The following is a 25,518-nucleotide window of genomic DNA, read 5'->3' as shown; positions in this document are numbered from 1 at the left end:
AAAAAAAGACAGCATCTTCAACAAATGGTGCTGGTCCAACTGGATGTCTACATACAGAAAAATGAAAATAGATCCATATTTATCACCCTGCACAAAACTAAAGTCCAAGTGGATCAAAGACCTCAACATAAAACCAGACACATTAAATCAGTTAGAAGAAAAATTGGGGACAACCTAGAACTCATTGGCATAGGAGAATACTTCCTGAACAGAACACCAACAGCACAGGCTCTAAGATCAACAACCAATAAATGGGACTTCATGAAACTGAAAAGTTTCTATAAAGCAAAAGACACTGTCATCAAAAGAAAATGACAGCCTACAGACTGGGAAAGGATCTTCACCAACCTTATATCTGACAGAGGGCTAATATCCAGTATATATAAAGGACTCAAGAAGTTAAAAATCAACAAATCAAGTAATCCAATTAAAAAATGGGGCACGTGTTGTCCTTTGAGTTTTTGATCTTAGCCATTCTGATGGGTGTAAGGTGAAATCTCAGGGTCTTTTTGATTTGTATTTCCCCAATGGCTAATGACGTTGAACATTTCTTTAAGTGTTTTTCTACCATTCTATAATCCTCTACAGAGTTCTCTGTTTAACTCCGTATCCCATTTTTTAATTGGATTACTTGATTTGTTGCTTTTTAACTTCTTGCATTCCTTACATATACTGGATATTATCCTTCTGTCAGATGTAGGGTTGGTGAAGGTCCTTTCCCAGTCTGTAAGCTGTCGTTTTGTTTTGATGACAGTCTCTTTTGCTTTACAGAAGCTTTTGGTAGCTCAGTATCCAAGTGGGTTCTCTAGTAAGGGGAATAGGGACTATTTCTGACATGAACTCAATGGCAGAGCTCTTTGACACCCGCCCCCCCCCCCCGAGGGAGGAACAGCCTTACCAGGCCACAGAAGAGGACATTGTAGCCAGTCCCGAAGAGACCTGATAAGCTAGGGTCATATGGAAAGGGAGGAGGTCCTCCCTTATCAGTGGACTTGGAAAGGGGCAAGGAGGAGATGAGGGAGGGAGAAGGGATTGGGAGGGAATGAGGTAGGGGGCTACAGCTGGGATACAAAGTAAATAACCTGTGATTAATACAAAAATAAAAAATAAAAGAAAATTTTAAAAAAGGGGGGCAGGGCACGGAGCTAAACAAAGAACTCTCTGTAGAGGAATGTGGAATGGCAGAAAAATACCTAAAGAAATGTTCAACATCCTTAGCCATCAGGGAGACACAAATAAAAATGACCCTGAGATTTCACCTCACACCCATCAGAATAGCTAAGATCAAAAACTCAAGTGACAACACATGCTGGAGAGGTTGTGGAGAAAGGGGACCCCTCCTCCATTGCTGGTGTGTTGGTATAATGTTCTTTTGAAATGTATATACCTTACCCTTGTTCATTCAAATGCTGATTCACACACACAAACACGCATATACACACACACACCTCGCACTCTCTGGTTTCAGTCTGGATATTGTATTGTGGTGTTTATCCTAAGCATCACCTGTCTCATCTTTGTGTGAACTTCCAAATAAAGCAACTAACCACAATGTTTGAGCAGGGAAAAAAGTAGACAGGAAAAGGGAGGAGCCAGAGGACAGGAAAGAGGGGAGGAGCTGGAAGACAGGAAAAGAGTGGGAGGGAAAAAGGTGAGAGAAAGCTGGGAGAGAGACCTGGAGGATAAAAGATCTTGGAATGGCGCAGAGAGATGGACTGGACCTAATGTATCACAAAAAGCAAGTATACTGGGTAAAATCTAAATGTTAGGAAACTATAAGGGCTTGGACATTTAAGAGGGAGTAATTATTGCCCAGCATTGTGTTCTAGGTTAACTAAATAAACCCAGTCTCTGTATGGTGATTTGGGTATACAGCTGTTTAGGACTAACAGCAGCTTTACCAGAAGATAGATCAATAGTAAATATTAATCATCACCTACAACACTGGTGGGAATGTAATCTTGTACAACCACTTTGGAAGTCAATCTGGCGCTTTCTCAGACAATTAGGAATAGTGCTACCTCAAGACCCAGCTATAGCACTCCTAGGCATATACCCAAAAGATGCTCAAGTACACAACAAGGACATTTGCTCAACCATGTTTGTAGCAGCTTTATTTGTAATAGCCGGAACCTGGAAACAACCCAGATGTCCCTCAACAGAGGAATGGATACAGAAATTGTGGTACATTTACACAGTGGAAAACTACTCAGCAATTAAAAACAAGGAAATCATGGAATTTGCAGGCAAATGGTGGGATCTAGAAAAGATCATTTTGAGTGAGCTATCCCAGAAGCAGAAAGACACACACGATATATACTCACTTATAAGTGTATACTAGACCTGTAAGACAGGATAAACATACTAACCTCTGTACACCTAAAGAAGATAAACAAGGAGGACCCAGGGTAAGAAGATCAATCGTTACTTAGAAGGACAAATAGGATGGACTTTAGAAGTAGGAGAAAACGAGAAATAGGACAGGAGCCTACCATAGAGGGCCTCCAAAAGACTCTACATAGCAGTGTATCAAAGCAGATGCTGAGACTCATGGCCAAACTTTGGAGAGAGTGCAGAGAATCATACGAAAGAAGAGAAAGTTAGTAAGACCTGGAGAGAACAGGAGCTCCACAAGGACCAAATATATCTGGGCACAGGGGCTTGTCTAAGACTGATTCTCCAACCAGGGACCATGCATGGATATAACCTAGAACCCCTGCTCAGACATAGCCAATGGCAACTCAGTATCCAAGTGGCTACCCTAGTAAGGGGAACAGGGACTGTCTCTGGCATAAATTCAGTGGCTAGCTCTTTGACCTCCCCACTCCTACCCCTGTGGGAAGAGCAGCCTAGCTAGGCCACAGAAGAGGACATTGCAGCCAGTCCTGAAGAGACCTGATAAGCTAGGGTCAGATGGAAGGGGAGGAGGACCTCCCCTATCAGTGGACTTAGAGAGGGGCAGGGAGGAGATGAGGGCATGAGGGTGGGATTGGGAGGAACTAGGGAGGGGGCTACAGCTGGAATACAAAGTAAATAAACTATAATTAATATAAAAAATAAAAATAAGAAAGACACAATGCCAATGTAGGCTAAGGACCTCTGGTGAGCATCCCTGCAACTACAAATAAACTTTAAAGAAGTCAGAGCCAAGAGCCTTTCCTACCTGTGAGACCTGAGCCCAGAGCACTGCTACCCTCCCATTGTAGTAAGGTTGGGGCAACAGTTCCCTTTATAGCGAGTACTAATGAGATCTGAGCATAAGCGAGGTCTTCCTGCCAAACACGATATACCACATTTACATTAACCATGCATCAGAGATATTCTAATATTTTTGTCTTAAATAAACAAAGTTTTTATGTCCTTCTACCAACAACAACAAAAAAAAATGCTTGAGGACCACACTAAAATGCTAAAATTTTAATCTCTGCTTCATAAATCTATTTACTGAATTACAGAACTGGGTCGATTTTTTTTATTATTCAAATACTCGAGATATTCGAGTATTCTTACAGTATGGCATCAAAGTCAATTTTAAAACAAAAGATCAATGTAGGAAATATATGCTGGCAGGCAAAATGGAAGACATTTAGCAGACTGGCTACCCTAAATGACAAGCTAATATCTAGATAACAAGAGACTGCAGAGATGGCTCCGTGAAGGAGTGCTTGCTGTGCAAGCAGGAGGACCAGAGTTGGATTTCCTAGCATCCACATAAAAAGTTGAGCATGACTTAGTGCCTAACACCAGGGGTCAGAGGTCAAAGCAAGAGGATGCCAGAAGCTCACTGGCCAATCAGCCTGGCAGACCTGAAGTAAGACAGGAACAAGATAGGAAGACATTCTCTGTCCTCCTTTGGTTTCTACACAACACACAGGCACTTGTATGACCATACACACGCACACACACACACACTCATGCACACAAATGCACGCATGCACACTCACAGACAAATAAAAAGGAGAAAATGAAATGCTGCAACTGTGAGCAGAGCATTCAAGTGACACACTCAGAGACAGACTGGGTAATTCACACTGAAACCCCTGGATCTTCCCAGCACGAGGCTTGGAAAGCCCATGCTAGGTAGAAGCGGTGTGATTTGTTAAAGAGCGTGATCGATTTAGTGTCAGAGTATCTGTCTCTAAGTAGTAGTGTGACCCAAGGTGAGTCACTTAACCTTGGCCTCAGTTTCATTTTTAAAATAAAGGGTTAGATTAGATTATCTTTAGATTTTCTTCAAAATCCAATATAAACGTTATTCCATTTTTCTTTTTTTGCTGTGTAGCAACTGTAACCAAATCAATGGACAGAAAAGAAACTCAGAAAATTAATAAGGATAAAATGAAATTGAAAAATATAAAAGCTTAAAATGCATTACATGATTTAAAAGGTTATTTCTCCTATTAACACAAAATGTCTAGGAATTTTAAAATAAAAAAAAACCATCACTATAGAAAAAATTTTTTCAAATGTCTGAGAATGAAGCCATGTATCAATTTAAGCAAGTGTCACATCTGAAACATACTTTATCTTTATGAAATCTTTACAAGGGCCTACTTGGAATTTCCTAAGGGAGCAAGAAGCCCCTGCTACATTTGATTGTAATCTGTACGTCAGTGCACAGCTTATAGCTTCACTCATGTGTGCAACCAAAATGATGTGAGAAAATATAGATTAAAGTTATGTGTAAACTATAAAGAAATTCTTTTAACCAGGGGTATGCACATTGTGTCGTAAGTTGTAAAGAAAAGATGCTCGGAAGAAACAGACGTTCAGTGAAGTTTGGTTAAATTCGAACTGTTGGCGTGAAGGATGTAGATAAGAGAACTGTGCAGAGCTAAGAGGCATCTAGCGAACAGTGAGGCTTCTGGGGAAAGCCCTCCTGGGCACAGCACAGTGGATACTGACTTACCAAAGATGTAACCAGCCCAGGGGTTCCCAATCTAAAGAAGTGGAAAGAAGAGACCTCTGTAAGGAAACATTTTCACAGGAAATGGAAAACGCCAGGAGAAAAGACACTGTGTGAGAGGGATGGACAGCAGCTGCTCTCCAGCTGACGAGCTGCCTCCTCTAGGTGTCTGGACAACGCCTCCAAGGAAACGACCAAGCAGGCTGGCTCCTTAGCAGCACGGCGTGTAATCTGCCTTGTTCTCGGCAGCACGGAGCTGTAAATCTGAACTGTTTGGTTTCGCCATCGACATAAAATTCAAACAGGAAGAAAAAAAAAACAGAACAGAATGAAGTTTTGAAAACAAAGTGAAATTCTTCTGATGTATACAAACTCCTTATCTCTGTGTGTGTGTGTGTGCGCGTGCACCTGTGTTGTTTGGCGTGGGGCAGGGGTGAGTGTGTGGAGATTAGACTACAGTTGCGGGAATGGGTTCCATTCTATCCTGAGGGACCCAAGGATGAAACTTAGGTTATCCGATTTGGAAGCAAGTGCCTTTACCCACTGAGCCAACAGCTAAATTTGTATTTCTACACTATTTGTGCAAGTTCTTCTGACTCTTTTCACTGATAATGGCTGTTTGTTGTTGTTTTTCTTCTGATCAATTTCAAGTCTTAGTCTTTCTATCAAAATGCAAAATTAGGTTTTAGAGTGAAAAAAAGGAATGAGGTGACATTATTACTTTTGCAATACACAGAGTCAACTGAACACTTTGACAAGAATTCTGTTTTTCTATTTGCTCTCATGCAAAGGTAGGTGCTCAAAGCAACTTGCTAACAAAATGTCTATTCCAGTCACACACAGCAAGTCAGCAAGTACTTAGGAGGCACAGGGCATCAGGGATTAACTTTGATTGGTATTCTAGATGACACAAGCTTCATGCTCTAGAAGACTTCAAAATGTCACCTGAGAGAGGGCACACAAGATCCGTGAAATGACAACTTATCCATCATCAGTGTCTTCATGTCAACTTTGCCAACTGTTTGTTCACTAGGTTTTTATGTACAAACACTACAGACAGACTCTAAATCATAATACATGCCAGGCTCTACCAAGAACACAGTACAATTGAAATAAGATTTCCAAATCAAAGAGTATAAAGTTAAAAACAAAATAAAATTCAAAATATCAGCTTTTCCTTGAGATGAGCTTTCAGATTCCTCAGTTCCCCAAATACTACTTTTAAAATATATGACCAAAAACTGTTGCCCACCAGACTCCACTGGATAATTCCAAGCCCCTGGTCACACAGACTGCCCTCATTGAACTCAATGGGTCATAAAGTAAAACCAAAAGACAAGACTGTAAGAAAAGGGATCTGTAGGAAAGGAGGGATTGGCATTAAAAATTAACCACCCCAGGCAGCTGGAGAGATGGCACAATGGTTAAGAACACTCATTGCCTGACAAAGACCATTACAGAAAGACACAATTGATCAAAACAGAGAACAACTGACCATAGGGTGCTCAGCCCCACCCATTTACCACACCCTCCCCCACACCTAAGACTCAGGGCACATTGGAGAACAGGGAAGAGAAAGATTGTAAAAACCAGGACTGTGAAATCTGCTGCTAGATTACGTCTCTTAGCAATGATGGGGAGTCACACCCATCAAACCTCACAGTATGTCTACCTAAACAAGAATGATGGCACCAACAGACATGGAACGTGGATGTGGCTATCTCACAGAACCTCACCCTAGGTGTGGACAAGTGTTGGGAGAGGAAGGATTCGTCTTCCCTAGGGATGAGGCCCCTGACTGATTGATTATCCAATACTAAGAAGTTACCTCTGAAAAGAGGTCTGGGCACTCAACCATCATTTATTCTCAGCACCTTAGGCTAGACACTTTAGAAAACAAAACTTGCTACTATGAAAGTCTGAACTACTGAAGTTCATAATTCCTTTGAATTATGGTTTACTTCTGCCATTGGATTGACATCCAATAAGGATGTCCTGTCTGTAACGTCCCGACATCACAGCAACATTGCCCACTAAATAAATTATCAAACATTACCAGCCAAGGCTTCCAGTGGAGGTATTGGGACCACAAAACCTTCCACATACAGTTTGGCCTGCCTGCAAGATGTGCTGGGTTAATGGTTTGCTCCGAGCTTATGGGAGTGGCTAACCAATTGGTCCAAACTGAGGTTTACATCATGAGAGGGAGCCAATGACTGACATTGCCTGGATGGCCAGGAATCAAAGAATGAAAAGCCCAGAAGCCTAGGATAGAACCAAACACGACTGGAAAAAAAAAATCAATGAAATGATTACTAGTGATATTCTGCTATACACATAGATTGGAACCTCACCCGATCATCAGAGAGGCTTTCTTCAGCAACTGAGGGGAACAGATACACCCCAAACATTAAGCAGAGCTCAGGGAACCCCAAGCAAGAAGGGGAGGATTGTAGGACCCGTAGAGGTCAAGGATACCAGGAGAACACCAGCCCACAGAATCAGCTAAGCATGGTTCATAGGGGCCCAGAGACGTTGAAAAACCGAAAATCAAACAACTTGCCTTGTAAAATTTAAAGGACATAGAGCCAATACATGTCGTATGTATAGGCATGTGCATACACTCAAACTTACAAATTTTAACAAAAAATATGTAGTGTTTATTTTTTACCTTCCAAAACCAAGAATTTTTCAGGCCTGTGTGACAAAAGAGAAGAAGAAAAGCATGGAATATTTAATGAACGAAATATCCCAAGTCTCACTTAAGAGTGGAGTGGGATATTTACCTTCTACCAACATCTTCAAGCAACTAGCTAAGCCAAATGTTATCCCCTTTTCCAAGACAAATGATCAAAAATTAAAAGGCCGTTTGCCAAACTCCAGTCTAAGCTAAAAAGAAGCCCTCCTGGTAGAATTTGCTACAAAAATCCCAGACATTTTAGTAGTGACCACATTTCACTAAGCTCCAAGAATTACAGATTTATTTTGTTCTCCTATTTTCAAACTACAAAGACGGGGCATATTTTTTCTTAATGATAAGAAGAGATGATGGATCCAAACCATACCTCAGCCTTTCATTGAGTAAACAAACTTGATAAAACTACCCAGAGCCTTGAGTTTCTCACATGTGCTAATGGAAGAGTCTGTTATTAATAATGGGGTTCAGCAGAATAATACACAGCAGCATTTGCTCCTGGGCCTCTGGATGCCAGAGCTTCCATGCCCTTGGAGAGCTTTGTCCCTTCCCAGTTGTTACACTTCTTAGTTTATCACACATTTATGCTTACAATATGAACACATATATTTAATTCTATTTTTTTTCTTTCAACTTTCACTTTTCTCTCACCCCCCTACTTGTCCTCCTTAGTGGGAGTGTGCAATTAATGAAGAACCAAACATAGCACCACTGTGTTCACACTCCTGTGCATCAAGGACCACGTTTTTCCCCACAGCAGTTCTCCAGGAGCATTGGTTGTAATTCTGTCTGCAACACCAGATTGCGTCATAGAAACTGCATTCATAAGTCATAGCTGGTCTTCAACTTTCTTGTGTTAGTATACCTATGAAACATTCAGTTCTGCTTTGCACCCACCATACTCTTCCCAGGTGTGTCCACTCTATGACCCATGGATAGCTCTAAATGAGGCACAATACAGAAGAGTAACTTCCTTCAACATTGGGAAATTTTGATTTGTCCCTTTATTTATTTATTTATTTATTTATTTATTTAGTTTCCACCATATCCAATTTATGTGAAAAAATCAGGAATCCATCAGCGAATAAATCCATTAACTAAATTAAAGTGTTTATGATGTAATCATTACACACACACACATAGATACAAAACACAGACACATACATAGATACAAAACACAGACACACATATATATACAGACACACACAACACATATACAGAGAGACATACACACACAGACATACATAGACACACAGACATACACATACATACACAGACACATATACATACACATACACAGACACACACACACACACAGACAAATACCACTCTATATTTTGGACCGAGCCTTCACAATCAAATCCTAACAGTATCTGACATAGAAGGCGAGACAAAAGGTTTCGAACATGGATTGGAGATGTAGCTCAGCCGAGGAATACTTGCTTAGCACATTCAAGGTTCGGTTCCTGTATTACTCAAAGACTGTGGTTACGTGCTTGCTGATTTGTAAATTATGAACTGAGTAACTCCTGCAGGCCATCCCCTGGGTTAGATTCTCTCGGAGAGTCCGACTCAGATCCAAGCCCTCTCCGGAATTTGACATTTCAAAAAGGAGCCTTAAAGCTGATACTTGTTTACAATCATTTATCCAATATTGTCAGTAATAAATAATTATCTAAATATTTCTAGATTTACGACTGTGACCATTGTTCTGACAAGATAACTGAGCCTCATAGGCCCATGTCTGTGGAGGATTTCATGGTTATGGCAGGAAATCGTGAATTCAGCCTGGAAGTGCCTAAGAGTTTTCTGAGATCTTGACTGATCATTGCTGCGTGTGATCCACCCAAAATCCAGGCCTCTGCCTGAGACACCCTCTTTTCTCCTTAGATGTGCATTCTTTAAAAATTTTTATTTTTACTTTTATTTTTATTGTGTCTGAGTGTTTTTCATGCATGAATATGTGCACAGTGCTCATGCCTAGCACCCTTGGAGTTCAGAAGAGGGCATCAAATTCCCTGAAACTCTAGGTGTGCTCTCTTTACCACTTTCTAGCACTCTGCTATAAAATGTATCCCATGATCAAAAAAAACTCAGACACACAATCCAGGCATCAAAACCTTCCTTGTAAAGACACTATTAAATTTTTAGCTCATTGCCAGGTATGCATATATTGCTTAGAAAAATATTTTAATAGCTGATGTATTTCCCATTAGAACCGCATCCCAGATCTGTTATCAAAGGAGATGGCAAGAAACATAAATTAGCTTCAATAACTATTTTAAGAAGCTGCCAGGGAAGCTAGGCTCTCCTGTTTTGAGATATATCTGGCTCAATGAGGGAGAGGGTGGGCCGAGGGCAGAGCCCTATGGATATAAAATATGATTTTAAAGTGAGCCAAACTGTTCCTAATGAAGACATCTATTAATAAACCTTCTGAGTTTGATGGATTATATCGGTGGGACAAATAAAAAGATTTTCTTGTGAATCAGGGGTAGCAGCTCCTTTTTCCTCAGAATTCAAAACAACGGAGGGACCAGGCTCAGCTTTGCTGCCTCTCCCGAGCAGGAACGGCACGCCCTAAGCCCTCCAGTGCAATTAAATCTGGGTCTGCTCTCTCAGGAACGGTGGGTCCACATGTGAAAGCCTGAAGCTATGGCAAATCCCTTCTACCAGCCAAAAGCTGATAAAAAGGGCTAGGCCAGGGCTTTCCACACTACAGAATAAAATCAGAAAAGCAGACTGGAGGATATTCTGCAACCTGCCTCCAATCTCCCCCTTCAAGTACCCATCCCCCCAGAAGTATGAGCTAGGAAGAGGCAGGCAATGATAAGCCCACCATTGAGTGTGCACATGAAGATGGGTCGGAAGGGTACACCGTTTCTTTGAGCTCATCTCACATGCAGCCAGCTGAATATAAATTTCCCTCTATCTCATCAAGCTCTCACTGTTTGGCCTCCTCTGACTGATATTGGCTCATCATACTTAATCTAGGGTGAAATTTCCTCGTCTGAGCTAAATTACTCGCAGCCATCAAGGGAAGCGATATTTATTTTTCGTGGGGCTAATGACCTGTCCCCCAGACCCACCCACTGATGGTTATTTACTGGGGCCCAGATGCTTGAGCTCAAAATGAGTGCTAATGTCAGCAGGTGCCATCCCTCATTCAGCTCAGTGATTGAATTGGAGCGATCCCATTGACATTGACTCTGTGACTTTTAAGGCCATTACCCTCAGCCAGCGATGAACCTCTCATCATGCCGATGACAGTGACAGCTGATTAGCGACAAATTACAAGTAGGAAGTTGCGGAGGCTTTACTGGGCTCCAAAGAACCGGGGGTAAGGGTGAGAGGTGTCGGGAGAGAAGAGCAGGGAGAAGAGAGGGCGCAGAGGGGGAAGATCACCCATTCCTTCTCTCCCCAGCGTGTCTGGCCAGCTCTCAGGACAGCCCCTGCGCGTCTTTCTATGTTTTGTTTACGTACTATATTTAAATACCTAGGGAGTCCTATATCATGGCTCAGTGCGGAAACCCTGGACAGGCAGAAGTTGTATCTGGTAAATTAAGCTAGAAAAATAATCTGATGTTTTAGACATAATAATCCGTAGACTATTTGGGCACCAAGACTCCGGCTGAACAAGGGAAAATGCCATCTTCTACTTTTCTTGTATTTGAAATTGCACTGACCAAAAAGTCTTTTAGGATTTATTTTGTAGCTATTTTGTATAGCCAGCTTGCTTGAGTAAAAAGTGGTACATGGGTTGGTATGTGAGGACCATGTGTAGAAAGTCTAAATGTTATCTTAAACCAAAGCTCATTTTAAAAAAGTCATTTAGTTCTGTTCAGTAAGCTTTTTAGCAAAGTCTTTTTCAATGTTTAACTAAAATATAAAAATTATTTTATTAATATTATTGGATTACTTGCTTTATACCACTTTAGATTAATGTATTATCCTTTGATCTCTATGAGGGCATAGTTGTTTGTGTGATTCAGCAGCCTTAATACACAGAATGTAAAGATCTAAGGATCTAGATAATCTGGATTCTGGAAGACATAACCAGAAGGAAGTCAGTGCTGACAGTAACCTTTGAGGTCTGGACACTTGTTACTCAGAATTGAACAAATGCCCCCTGCTCTCAGCTCCACAGTGAACACACTGAGGACAGCACTCCTCAGCAGCAGCCACACTCACACAGCACAAGAGCCTGGCTGCCTGCCTCCCTCAGCAACATGGCAGTTGACCAAACAGTAACTGAGACAATGAGAAGCCTGCAGACCTTTAGCGCCCACTCTGCTGCACAATACAGGGCATTAGGAACAAAATCAAAGGGCAAAATAGCACTTATAATTAATCTCTCCTCTTTCAACTCCCCTGCCTTCCACCACCGCTATCCTCCTCCATTTCACATACTTTCCTAGGACTACCTGTCTGGGATACACTCTCAAAATGCCAGGTAACAAATACTAGAAAAGACCTCTTACAAATTCATCTTTGAAGCAGAGGGAAGCATTCCCAGAACTGTGCTGCAGCCAGAGCTGACCAAGCACACATTTATCCAGCACTGGGGTCAGAATAGAAGCTTGATCTTAGCCAGCATGGGAGTGCCAACATCATCAAAACTGTCAAACAACCCTACATGTCAACACTTTGTTTCCCCTTAGAATCAACTGTTTCACATGGACAATTTACAGTTCCATCACATTTGCAATTGTTTTTACATTATTGTGAGCAATGCTGCCTGTCCTTTCGAAACATCTGAGTATGCAACAAGGCCAGCCTCTAAGAGCTGTGGGTGGATGGAAGGCAGGGCGTAATACACCCTTGCTCTCTGCTCTCCTATCTTCCTGTTGGTAAACCTTCATCATGAGTTTCCAAGGCAGATTACCTACTTATGATAGTCAGGGGAGCCAGAAGCGTGCTTTATGGTTGAGTGTTATTATCCACGTTCCATGATGGACTCAACACATTGCCTTATCTTAATCAAATATGAAATTTATTTGCAGTAGTCTGTAGCGCCTCTCTTTTTAAAGGAGCCATTCCTACAAGCCTGAGAATGTTCAGTGTATTTAGAGAAAAACGTAACCTCGGTTACCTTAGATAAGAAAGGCAACCAAGTGATCTTTTCAAAAGCGCATGATGCTCAAACAAGACTGGGACTGCTTGATTTATAATGAAACACAGAGAAGACTTCATTCAAACAGCAAATTGTATCCTTCGTTACTGAAGACCCAGAAGTGCTGCCTCAGCCTCATGGGTCACGTAGCACTGCTGTAGCTTCATAGTGAAGAACAGTGTGGAGGGCTGCACACCTGTGGGCTTGGCAAAGGCGCCAGTTGTGGAGTGTACTCATCAGTGTAAGGTGTGAGAGTGCTCTGAATGAGAGCGGTAGCTTTTAAAGGGGAAAGGACATGGGGAAAGAGCATCAGGAGATAAGATCTCCAAGACACTGTATTTTCTTTAGTATGCTGAGAGAATGGCCAAAAGGTTTTGGGTTTTTTTGTTTTTGTTGGTTTTGTTTTAAGATAGACTTACTAGGCGGTGCTTAGCTGTTACAGGTAGACCTGTCCAATCTCCATTAGACATGACCGGAGTCAACACGAGTTACAAATGCCGGAGGTCTCGATTCTCGCTTTCCTCTCTACGTCCAGTGTGTGAAATCCTCCCTGTCTAGTCTCTGAGACAGCAATTTCAATAGGCCTCGCTCTTCTTTGCTTGAGCTTTCAAGCATGTGACCTGAAATGTCCTTCCTCTTCTCTCAAAATGTGCACATTCCCAGCTCTTCCATTCTGTAGAGGAAAAGGAAGCACCGTGCTGATGGCTAATTTTGGCTTTGCTGGATGAATGGGAATGTGTACAGATGTTCCCTGTCCTCTACCAAATGGAAGGGCCAATGTCCCTCCACTCTTGGTGTTTCCTCTAGGCTTAACTCCCACACCTTGTTCTGTTTACCTATCTCTCGTGGTTTGTCCACCAGCATATGAATTTTGCTCTCTCTTATACCCTCTACTTGACAGGAATACACATAGTACACAATATATAATCAACAGCTATCCGGATGAGAAATGGGTAAGAAGAAACAGCAAGTCCTCACACCAGAAGATGGATGTCATGCCACCGAGAGACTTGTGCCTTCCACACAGAGTTGAGTCACGTTTTCACAAGAAGTCTGCACCTTTCTCCTGCCTTTCTCATATCCAAATCTCCCTCTTTATCTGCACCTCCCTTAGCTTTGCTAAGCTTTTTCCCTCATGCTGACCCATGAGGAACAGGTTTCTCTGTGGGATTTGCCAACATTGTGTCCAGCCTGGTCACACCCTGACATAGGCTTTTGGTGGCCTCAGTTTCTCCTCGAAAGTCTTACTCGGACTCTGAGTCCTGAGACCTCAGCCTTCCTTTGATTTCTCTGTGTGCGCAAGGACCACTCATGATCATCTGCTAGGCATTTTCCTCCAGAAGTAGAAAAGGCATGACTGCTGTGTGTAGATCGAGGGTTGGAGAGGCTCACATGTGTACAGTCCAGTGCTGATAGGTAGTCATGAGTACCACACAATGTCTGACGCGCTTTGTGTCTTCAGAGCTCCTTTCTCTGCCTTTAGGACTTATGCTCTTCGTGTTTCCTGGTGGCTTAAATATATGTACATTCTAATGTGCTGCTCTGCAACTCCGTTAGACTTCCTCATGATTCTCTTGGGTTTGCTTGGATCGGGTTTGCTTGGATCTTTCTCTGGTTCTCTGAAGTTGAAGAGAGACCTCTAACTCACATCTGTTGTGCTGATCCTGTAAACTCAACCTGTCGCCTTTTATTCTTTTGGTTTCCTGTGTGCCGTGTTTCTCTGTTCATGTCTAACTCTTGGCCTCCACAACTGAAGAGATAGAATCAGTCATCACATATACCTAACAGATTCACTGTAAGAGATGTAAAATTCAACCAGAAGAGATAAAAAAAAAAAAAAAAAAAAAAAAAAAAAAAAAAACACAAAAAAAAAAAAAACAGCAGTTGTAGCACTGGTAAAATATAACTGGAAAACTTGGGCGAAGTTTGCAGCCACAAAACTGATTAATGGGGACTGGAGAGATGGCTTAGTGGTTAAGAGTACTGGCTGCTCTTCCAAAGGACCCAGGTTCAATTCCCAGCACTTACATGGCAGCTCACAATTGTCTGTAACTCCAGTTCTAAAGGATCTGACGCCTTCACACCGATGCCCATAAAATAAAATAAATTATATAAAAAAATTGATTGATACTCTGTGATGGATAGTATTGTCATCCTGACCAGGTCTGCAATACCTAGGTGACAAGCCCCTGTGTACATACAGATGGGAGTTTCTAGATTAGGTTAACTGAGGTGAGGTGGACTGGCATCCCAGTCTGAATACAACAGAGAAAGCATTAAACGCAAGCGCTCTCTCCCTCTCTCTCCCCATGCCCCAGTCACTTCAAGCTCCTGCAGCTGTGACTGTATTGGCAAACTGTGAGCCAAATAAATGCTTCCTTCCTTACGCTGCTCCCATCACGTACTTTGTCACAGTGAGACGAGTGACTGATGTGTGCTCCTGTGGGTCACACTCCTACATCTGGCTACCAACACCTTACGGTCAAACCTGTGCAAGCCTTTGCTTCACTGCCTGCGTCTGGCTGGGAAGAGGCCATCAGATTGGCTCTCCTTCCCCAAGGGTAGAGAGAATTATGATGCGAAAGAAGAGGGGAAGCGTGCTCGCGCACCACAGCTGCAGCCGCTGTGTCCCTATGTGCACGGCTGTGATGCCACCTCAAAAAGTACATTCAGCACGCAAAATCCATGAGTCTTTGCACTTCCATTAACATGGCTTTGCTGTTTTTTTTTTGTTTTTGTTTTTGTTTTGTTTTGTTTTGTTTTGTTTGTTTGTTTTTTTGAGAGGACGTACCCTGTTTTGTCTACCTAAGGGACATGGTTAATCCAGACAACAGTTTCGTATCGCCCGAGATCCACACTGGAACAAGTACTGCTGAAACTGTCTGAACTCCCACCAGTCTCCTGCTCCATCCCTTAGCTTTTTCCAGGCTGAAAATGCCCCCTTCAGGGCTCTGAGCCCAGGGCTCCCAGGCAAAGGCTTGAGCTAATGATGCTCTGTTTAGAGGCAGTTTGGGTTGGTTGGTTGTTTCTGTTCTTTGGTCTTCTCCCTCATTGGTGTTCTCTGCAGGGCTGTGCTAGCAGATCCTCCGGCTCATATTGAAGTCTGATGGCAATGAGTTTTAGGCAGACACACTACATGAACATATTTAACCAAAGTGTCTCAGAAAGTTTAAAATCGTAGGATTAAAAAGGGCCCGTTGTCCATACAAATGAACTAAGTTTCCTCAAATGGTCTCTATGGTCTGATATTATTAACTACCTATTCATTTCCCTCCTACTCAGCAAATTCTGGCAACTGCAGTGTGATTGTAAGCTTGACAAACAAAATTATGTATGTTAGAAAATGTGGCAAGAAATGAAACTCAGAAATGATGAACAATAATATAAGCTTACTTCATCAAAGCAGCATAGTCCATTTAACCAAAACATTCATCTCTTCAAATAAGTCAAAATATGACTTGCTCACAACCCATTTTGTGCAGTAAAAATCAAATGGTAGAAAATGACAATGGCAATAGACTTCATGGTGCTTCAGATAATTGTGCAGACAACCTGTCCCCGAGCCGCTGAGTCCAGCCACTGGAAGTTAAAGCAATGTTCTATGGGAGAACTACAAAAGAGAATGAGTCTGCAGCCCCTTGAGGGGCCATTCACCACAGTAAGTTAGTGAGACCGGGGACCCAGAAAGATAATGCTCTCCTTGCCATTCTGACTGGTCGGTTTGGATGACATATTTTGGGCATCTCTGCCGATTCCACGACTGCAGCTTGTACACCGTCCACAAATCCCCATCTGCAGCTACAGATGGTCCACATTTTTTCCCAGTGTTTATAATAGCACTTGAGGTGGGGGTGGGAAGAATGAAGGTTTCACAGCCAAGCTGCCCTAGTCAGGTGAGCATTCGCTCCTGTTGAACTGCAGTGCAACCAAGCAACACACTTGCAGAGCTCCTTATTCAGCGCTGGGAAACCATTTCTGAGGACTTAGGCTGCAGACGGTCAGGGAAACATCCAAGGTTCATTGCACACTACTGATCTTTAATAACTCTTGAGTGAAGAGATGTGTTTCTTTCAGAATAATTATTCTTTGGGCTATAATTTGGACATTGCGGATAGTCCATCAATCCAGGATCCATCAGCTATGGGTGCTAACATCATAAAATTAAATTCTGTTCAGCATCACGGGCCTAGTGAATGGTATGGTATAGAATTAGAACATGTCTGTTGCCACAGAAATTTCCTCCAAGGAAAACGGGGAAAAACTCAACAATTAATATTTTTGCCATGATTCTTGTTGATTCTTAATATTTTTTTAAATCATATAATCATTTTAAGTTTCTTCTCTCTCTCTCTCTGACCTGTGAACATTCTATAAAGTTGTTTTTTTTTTGTTTTTGTTTTTTTGTTTTTTTTTTTAATGAGAGCATCAGTGATTCCTTTGAGAAGGTGCCAAGTGACTGTCCTAACACACCTTGAAAATCTACGTGTTCTTTTGTTCTTGGGCAGGCTGGCGAGTAAATACTCAATGTAAGCCTCTTGCTTTCTCTGAATGACTGGGGAGACACAGGCATGACACAAACATATTGTTCGCTGACTTTCTCTGCGTAATCTGACTCTACCTAACTCACTCCATGAATAACATTCAGCTGAATGCTGATGGGTCCCTATCCTCATCCTCAAACAGCTCCACAGCAGATGTACTGTTTTTTTATAGCCGTGTCCTCATTCGTGAGAATTAATGTTTAGAGGACTTAGTCAATTAACATGCCAAAACAATTTAACAGAACCAGAACATGGACAATGTCTCTCTTACCATGAACTCTGTGGCCCTCAGTACTGTACCTAGACCATACAGTACTGTTGCATTGGTGCCTCGCGGAAGCTCAGGAGAGCTAATCCAGGGGATGCTGTGCTGTGATCACTTATGTCTTCCATGTTTGTGATATGAGAACTGTGTTCTAGCAGCCACACCGGCCACTGGCTCTAAAATGTGACTCTTTTAGGTGTGCTTGGGATCATAATGAGAGAGGAAAAACCTCCAGCTGATGCAGGGAGAACTTTCACTACTCACCAGGTACTTTAAGTAAAAGCTGTAAAGGTCACTTCATGCCGGTTAAGGGAATGATCCATCACAAGGACAGCACAGCACATACTCAGTAAACACATGCACACTTACTCTAGGAAACAAATTTTCCTCAATATAAAGACATGAAATAACCCTAAAATAATAACAGCTATAACTTCAGTCCCTCTCATTTTTTATATTGATACTAGTAATCCTGACAAAAAAAATCTAAGTTAATGACATCATATGATCATATAAGTCTAATTGAACTCTGATTGAACTCTGACATCTATAGAATACTTCATCCAAACACATCAGAATACACATTTTTCTCATCCCAAAAGTCCATGGAACTTTCACAAATGCAAAAATCAAAAACAAAAAAACTACATGATAAGAGATAATACTTAAATTCTTACTGAATGAGAATTCTAGCTGAATGAAAATGTAAACACAACATAGCCGAATTTCTGATATACAAATTCTAAGTAGTTCCAAGAAGAAAGTTTATACCTACAAGTACTTGCCTTAAATGAAAACAACCCACGCCTAAAATCAGTAGATGGAAAGAAATAATTAAGGTAAGGGAAGAAGTAAATAGAATAGAAACAATCAAGGAAACAAAAAGTTGGTTCTTTGAAAAAAATAAACATGACAAATTAGCAAAACTAAACAAAAGAAATAGAAGGGGGAAAACCCAAATTAATAAAATTAGAGCAGCAGAGGAAGGTGAAAAATCTGAAAATCATTAGCATGTGCCTAAAATTTTCAGTCCACTCAATCAGAAAATCTAAAAGAAACGAGTAAATATCTAGACACATAGGACCTATCAAAATTACAACCACAAGAAACAGACAATTTAAGCAGCTCTATGACAAACAATATTAGAACAGTAATAAAAAGGTTCTCAATTAAAAGAAAGCCCAAGGCAATGTTTACTCACTAATGAATTCCACCAGATGTCTATGGGGGGGTGGGGGGGGCGTCCACCAACTCTTCTCAAGCTACTCCATGAAAGAGGACAGGAATGCTACCAGACTCTCTTCATACAAACATGTAGATGACCCGATGCTATTGAAGCTGCTAGATGCTCATGTGGTGACAAACAAATCTGACTTTAATATCATACTAAACTCTGGAACTGGTAAGTGGAATATAAACGTGAAAATTAATGATGAGCAGTGAAGCTCTAAGAAACAGGACAGCCTACCGCAGAGGGCCTCTGAAAGACTCTACCTAACAGTGTATCAAAGCAGATGCGGAGACTCATAACCAAACCTTCAGCAGAGTTCAGGGAATCATACGATAAAAGGGGGAGTTAATATGACTGGGAGAGGACAGGAGCTCCATAAGGACAAAATATATCAGGGCACAGGGGTCTTCTATGAGACTGTTTCTCCAATCAAGGACCATGTATGGATATAACCTAGAACCCCTGCTCTGATGTAGTCCATGGTAGCTCAGTACCCAAGTGGGTTCCCTAGTAAGGGGAACAGGAACTATTTCTGACACAAACTCAGTGACTGGCTCCTTTATTTCCCCCCGTCCCCCACGGGAGGAAAAGCCTTGCTAGGCCACAGAGGAGGACTTTGCAGCCAGTCCTGAAGATACCTAATAATCTAGGATCAGATGGAGGGGAGGAGGACCTCCCCTAGCAGTGTACTTGGAAAGGGGCAGGGAGATGAGGGAGGAAGGGTAGAATTGAGAGGGAATAAGGGAGGGTGTTAAGGCTGAGATACAAAGTAAATAACCTGTGATTAATATTAAAAAACAAAAATTAATTAGAAAAAGTATTCACCAAACAAAAAAAAAAAAATACTAAAGGCTCTCCTGGTGTTATTGATTAGGGAAAGACCTGCCAAATAAGAGGCCAAAATTAGTAAATGCTATTCATAAAAAATACAGTGTATTTCTTGGTTTTGGCTTCTTTGTCAAAAATCAGGTGTCCATAGATGTGTGGGCTTATTTCTGGGTCTTCTATTCGATTCCATTGATCCACCAGTCTGTTTCCATGCCAGTACCATGCAGTTATTATTACTATTACTCTATAATTAGCTTGAGATCAGGGACAGAGATACCTCCAAAAGATCTTTTATTGTACAGGGCTGTTTTAGCTACTCTGGGTTTTTTGTTTTTCCATATGAAGCTGAGAATTATTTCAAGGTCTATGAAGAATTGTGTTGATATTCTGATGAGAATTGCACTGAATCTATAGATTGCGTTTGGTAGGATGGCCATTTTCTCTGTTATTTCTACCGATCCATGAGCATGGAAAATCTTTCCATCTTCTGATCTCTGACATGGACTCTGTTGCATGCTCCTCCATCACCTCTCTCTGTCCAGGGTGGCTCTGCCAGACCACAGAGGAAGAGGAAGCAGGCATCCCTGAAGAGATTTGATAGTGTGTGGACAGTTGGTAAGGGAGAAGGGCTCCCCTTTTCTGAGGACTTGGGGGAGGGGGAACTGGGAGAAGTGTGAAAATGGGAGGAGATGAGGGAGGGGACTATGATCAGGATGTAAAGCAAATAAATTAAAAAATATAAGTGAAAAAATATATACAACATATTCTAAAGCCACCAAATGGGCTAAAGAAAGATCAAAAGAAAAAAACAAAACAAAACAGGAAATGTCTTGAAACAAAAATGAAAACACTATAATCTGAAACCTATAGCAGGAGGCAAAACCACGCCGGGGAGAATGTTTGCAGTGACTAATACTCACACTAAGAAGGGGAGAAAATCTAAAGCTTTAACAAATTTAAATGTCAGAGATCTAAAAAAGAAAAAATAACTGAAGCAATTCTAAAATTTAACAGAAGAAATGACAAAGATTAGAGCAAAAATGTAATGAATAGAAAATATCAACAACAAACTCATATTGGAAAGATGACAAAAACAGACACTTAACTAGGCTAATGGAAAAATTCAAACAAAATGAGAAGGGAAAGAGACATTTCAAATGATGCCACGGAAATCAAATGATTCGTAAGGAAGTACTAAAAAGGCATATGAGAATAAACTGGTTATCCAGGAGAGATAGATATATTCTTATAGAGATATAATGACTAAATTATGAAGATACAACATGAATATACCTGGAACTAGTGATGAAAACTTGGAATCCAATAAACAGAAACCTACCAAAGAAAAGCCCAGGGCCAGATAGTTTCAATGACCGAGTTTAACACAACCACAAGAATTTACTTTATTTCTATTTAATCTCTTAGAAGTGACTGAAGAAATCAAAACGCTTCCATACTTATTTTATGAAGCCAACATAGAAAACAAATCCAGAAAAAGATACCACAGTTAAAGAAAGTTGTTGATGATTACCATGAAAAATTTCCAGGCTGCCATTAAGGAAAGTCACTTGGATCTACAAACTAGTTATACAATATATTAAAAGGGTGTGAGCATTATTAAGTGTGATTTGCTCCTGGCAACTCTTAAAAAAACAGACAATATGAGACAATATATCATATTAACAGAATGAAGGATAAAAAGTGTATTTCAATGGAGATAGAGAAAAGCATTAAAAAAAGAAATAGTCCTTCATCTAAAAAGAAAAAAAAAATCTCTACCAACTAAGAACAAGGGGAAATTACTTCAACACAACAAAGGCCATTTTTTTAAACCACATAGTACTCAATGGTAAAAGCCTAAAGCTTATTTTCTGAGATGAAGAACAAAGCAAGTACAGTCATGCTCATTGATACTAGTCACCATAGCACTGGGAATTCTGACCAAGCCGATTAGACAAGAAATTTAACAACAACAACAAAAAAAAAAAAGAGGTAAAACTATCCTGATCTTCAGTTGACATGACCCAAAATATTACCCCAAAATCTGTTAGAACTAAAAAAAATTATACAAAATTCAGTTTTGCTTTCCTAGACTCACAATAATTTGAAAAATAAATCAATAAAGCAATCCCTTTTATAATTGCATCAGAATGAACCAAATGTGTGAGAGTAAGCTTAACCGTGGAAGTACAAATTATTAAGAAAATGTTTATTTTTAATTTATGCATGTGTATATGCTTCCATGAGCTTTTGTGTACCATACTGTGTATACTGATGCACTAAATTTGAGAGTGGTAGTATTTGCCTGAAATAATGGCTTAGATAATCTTTATTGGATAATTTATAGCAATGATTGCCAAATCACAGGCCCTTTCCACGTAGGGCCTGAAGGAATGCCTATGCTGAGTCCATATACCCTGGCAAGGGAGTCCCAGGTTCTCTACATGCTATCCAACACTTTCAACTTTTGCCTTTTGAAAGCCAGCTACACTCAGGTGTGCAGTGATACCTGCTTTATTGACATTTCTCTAATAAAGAGTTTCTGCTGAAAACCCTTTCTATAGCTATTTGCCATCTATGTACCTTTTTTGGAGAAATACCCATTCAAATCCTTCAATAGTTTTTCAAGGCTTTATTACTTTTTGTTCATACTATGGATTTGTAAGAATTCATTTCATACTGCAGAAATTAATTACATCCACAAGAAAATGTATCTCGTATTGAATATTCTTGGCACAATTACATTTACAATTTATAAAGGAATACAAGCAGCCATTTTAAAGGATATTTAAAAATGTAATGCCACTCTGTTGCTCAGGCTACCCTCAAAATCATTTCTGATCCAAGCAGTACTGATGAGAACGGAAATGGAGAAAACTGATGCCTTAAATGACTAAGTAGAGTGAAACAGAATTGATAAGAAGTTTTAATGTAGCCTTATAATAAACAGCTCATTACCATAAATGGATAAACCATAGATATGTTTACATGGTCAACACTCAAGCAAAATAGTGCAAATGGAGCCTCTACACACAACATGTTCAATAATGTTCTTCTATCAGGTTTTCAAACATACTAGTAACAGCAAGTGAATATATCCATGTGTGATAAAAAAAAAGTATTTTGAACTGCACTGGAATAATAGATACATGTATCAAACAGTGACTAGCCATGTGATTAAAAGAGAGGAACTCAACAGACGGGGAGCACTCATATCCAGAACACTGTAGTTCTTAAAATATACTGTTACAAGCATACATGTTAAATCATCATTTTAATAACATCAAACTTTTCATCATTAATTTTTCTCCAAAGGGGGAGGTCAATCCTGTGTGTTCAGAGGTGTCATATTTGGTAAACAGATGAAAGCAGTAACCACGGCAATAATAAAAACAAAAATCCTGTACTTCTACTGGGAGGGAGAAAAAATTCAAGAGTAGCAATATGAAGCCATCATAGTCTAGACTTTGGGTGACAAGTATCTCTCAGACTTGGTGGCTTCTGTCCTTTAACTTGGAGTTTTTGTGTCCCTTTGCAGTAAAAAGAAAGAACCTTCTAATGAAAACTCACCTCGAGGACACTGGATAAACTCTATATCAAAATTCTTCAGGGCTGTTTCTTGTCACTTGGGGATACAAAGTTTCTCTAGTCCTTCCTGGGTAAATCTCAAGCTTCAGACAATGCCCTTTCCATTTGGGGTGATAAATATGCTGATTCCGTTGCTGGGATGCCTGACTTCCAGTTCTGCCAAGAGCATATTTATTTATTTTAGATCTAACCAGTTGGCAGTGACTTCTGTTCTCAGCATGGCTGACTAAAATTAAGAGTTCATGCAGAGTGTGTCTCTCCCACCCAGACTAGCCTCTAGCATTCCTGCTGTTCCTTTTGAATTCTGATCTATCAAGAAAATTGTCTGGGTCTTTGCTTTCTCCCTGTCTAGAGAATACAGATGATTAGATGGCTATGACAACATTTGTCAACAAGACTCTAGCAATAAAAATGTAAGCTAAATATGAGATTTCTAGAGGTTGGTTTTGAAATAAAAATATAGTTTTAGTTATCCATAGAGGTGGGAGGGTTTGTTACCAACAATTGTTCTTAAAACTTTACATAAAGGTGTTTACTTTTCTCAGACAGATCACATTGCTTAATATAATAGTCTCTGGTTCTATCCATTTTACTGAAAATTTCATTTTCCTTCAGGACTAAGCAAAATTACATGGTATGTATATGCCACATTTACATTGCTTGTTCTATTGATGGGTAGCAAAATGCCTCTACTTCCTTGACATTATGTACAGAACAAGAAGCATGGATGTGCAAGTGTCTCTGTGGTAGGAAACAGTGACCTTTGTACGCGTGCTCAGGAGTGCTATAGCTGGGTGATTTTCAGGAGCTTCCATATTGGTTCCCTTGGTGATTGCGCTAGATTGCATTCCTGCCAGCAATGGATAAGGGGTCATCTCTCTCCACTGCCTCACCAGCATTTGTTGTCATGTGTTTCCTTGGTCTCATCCATCTTAACTGGAGTGTATAGGAATCTCAAAGTAGTTTTTATTTCCCTTTTTCTGGTTTCTAAGGATGCTGAACATTTCAAAAAAAAAAATGTATTGACCTCTTTTGAAAGCTGTCTGTCCATTTCATTTGTTCTCATGTACAGATCCCAACTTTTAAAGTTTGTGTTCTAATTGGAGAATGAGCGTGGGCAGAATTATGAAACCAGGTAGGAGACCCTGAGAGGGAAAAGAGATGTGAGAAAGGGTGAAGGGCAAAAGGGCTCATGAGACATGAGGAGTAGAAAGGAGGCAACGAGGGAGGAGCGGGAGCTTGCTAAGGAAAGAAGGGGACACCAGGGCAAGGGTAGGGAGAAGCACAAAACAAATTTCATTTGATAATGCCATGATGGAACCTAACTCTTTGTAATATAATATTTAATTAAGTGGATACAGATCTGGGGTGCACCCCTACCTTGTCCATTACACCAGCTCTCCCCATTTCACAGCACGCCAAGCAGCTCTTCAAATGTGTGTTGCCACAGAGACCTGTGCGGTGTCTTAGTGAGCTCAGCCAAGATCACTAAATGGCTCAGAAAGACTGACAGTTAGTGAAGGGACGGGACCTTGATGGAAAGCTGACTGCTCATGACTGGACTTAGTCCGTCCCTACAGCCACGAACCATGAGTTGGTTAGCCCCTAGACAGCGATGATGCGTTGGGCATGCTGCTCAGTGTCCATGCACCGAAAGGGTGGTTTGTTCCACATGGAAGAGGTTTTTAACAATGCCCTTACTGGCTGCAATGATGGCTTCCTCTGACAAATGAGATTTCACTGGGGTCAGCACAAACTCACTTATTCATCAAGCATGCTCTGTGCTGCCTACATGGGGTATTGAAGAAAATTGTGCCCTTTAGAGCTGGTCGACTCTTATCAATAGCAGGTGTACCCATCCTTGTAGCATACGCGGCCTTCCTCTTCTGCACTCTCACTTCACAAGGGAGGTAAGGTCATATTTCAGGCTGATGAGTTCAGAAGGGAAAACTAACACACTTTCCACCCTCTCAAGTAGAACTGTCTAAGGAAAAGGAAAATTCTCTTTACATCAGATAATGTAGCTCTTCAGAGCTATGGAGGTAGCCACTCATGTGGGAGGCCGCGGCTGCTCCTTTCTGTAAATGAAGTATTCTGTCTGACCCTGGGATTTTGTATTAAGAAGTTGATCACCACTGCATTTCACCTTACACCCATCAAAATGGCTAAAATCAAAAACTCAAATAACACGTGTTGGAGAGGTTGTGGAGAAAGGGAAACCCTCCTCCATTGCTGGTAGGAATGTAAATTGGTACAACCACTTTGGAAATCAATCTGGCACTTTCTCAGACAATTAGGAATAGTGCTTCCTCAAGACCCAGCTATACCACTCCTAAACATATAGCCAAAAG

General features: G+C 40.8%; 1 long non-coding RNA gene across 1 annotated transcript in view; it reads right to left on the bottom strand.

Moving 5' to 3' along the window:
* The window catches only part of LOC132653201 (uncharacterized), a 63,843-nt gene that overhangs the window by 23,099 nt on the left and 15,226 nt on the right, over positions 1-25,518 (bottom strand). The gene's annotated exons all lie outside the window — the stretch shown is intronic.

The sequence above is a fragment of the Meriones unguiculatus genome, chromosome 3 (assembly GCF_030254825.1).
Source record: "Meriones unguiculatus strain TT.TT164.6M chromosome 3, Bangor_MerUng_6.1, whole genome shotgun sequence".
NCBI lineage: Eukaryota > Metazoa > Chordata > Mammalia > Rodentia > Muridae > Meriones > Meriones unguiculatus.
The sequence above is the reverse complement of the archived record's forward strand: the minus strand, read 5'-3'. Positions and strand labels throughout refer to the sequence as shown.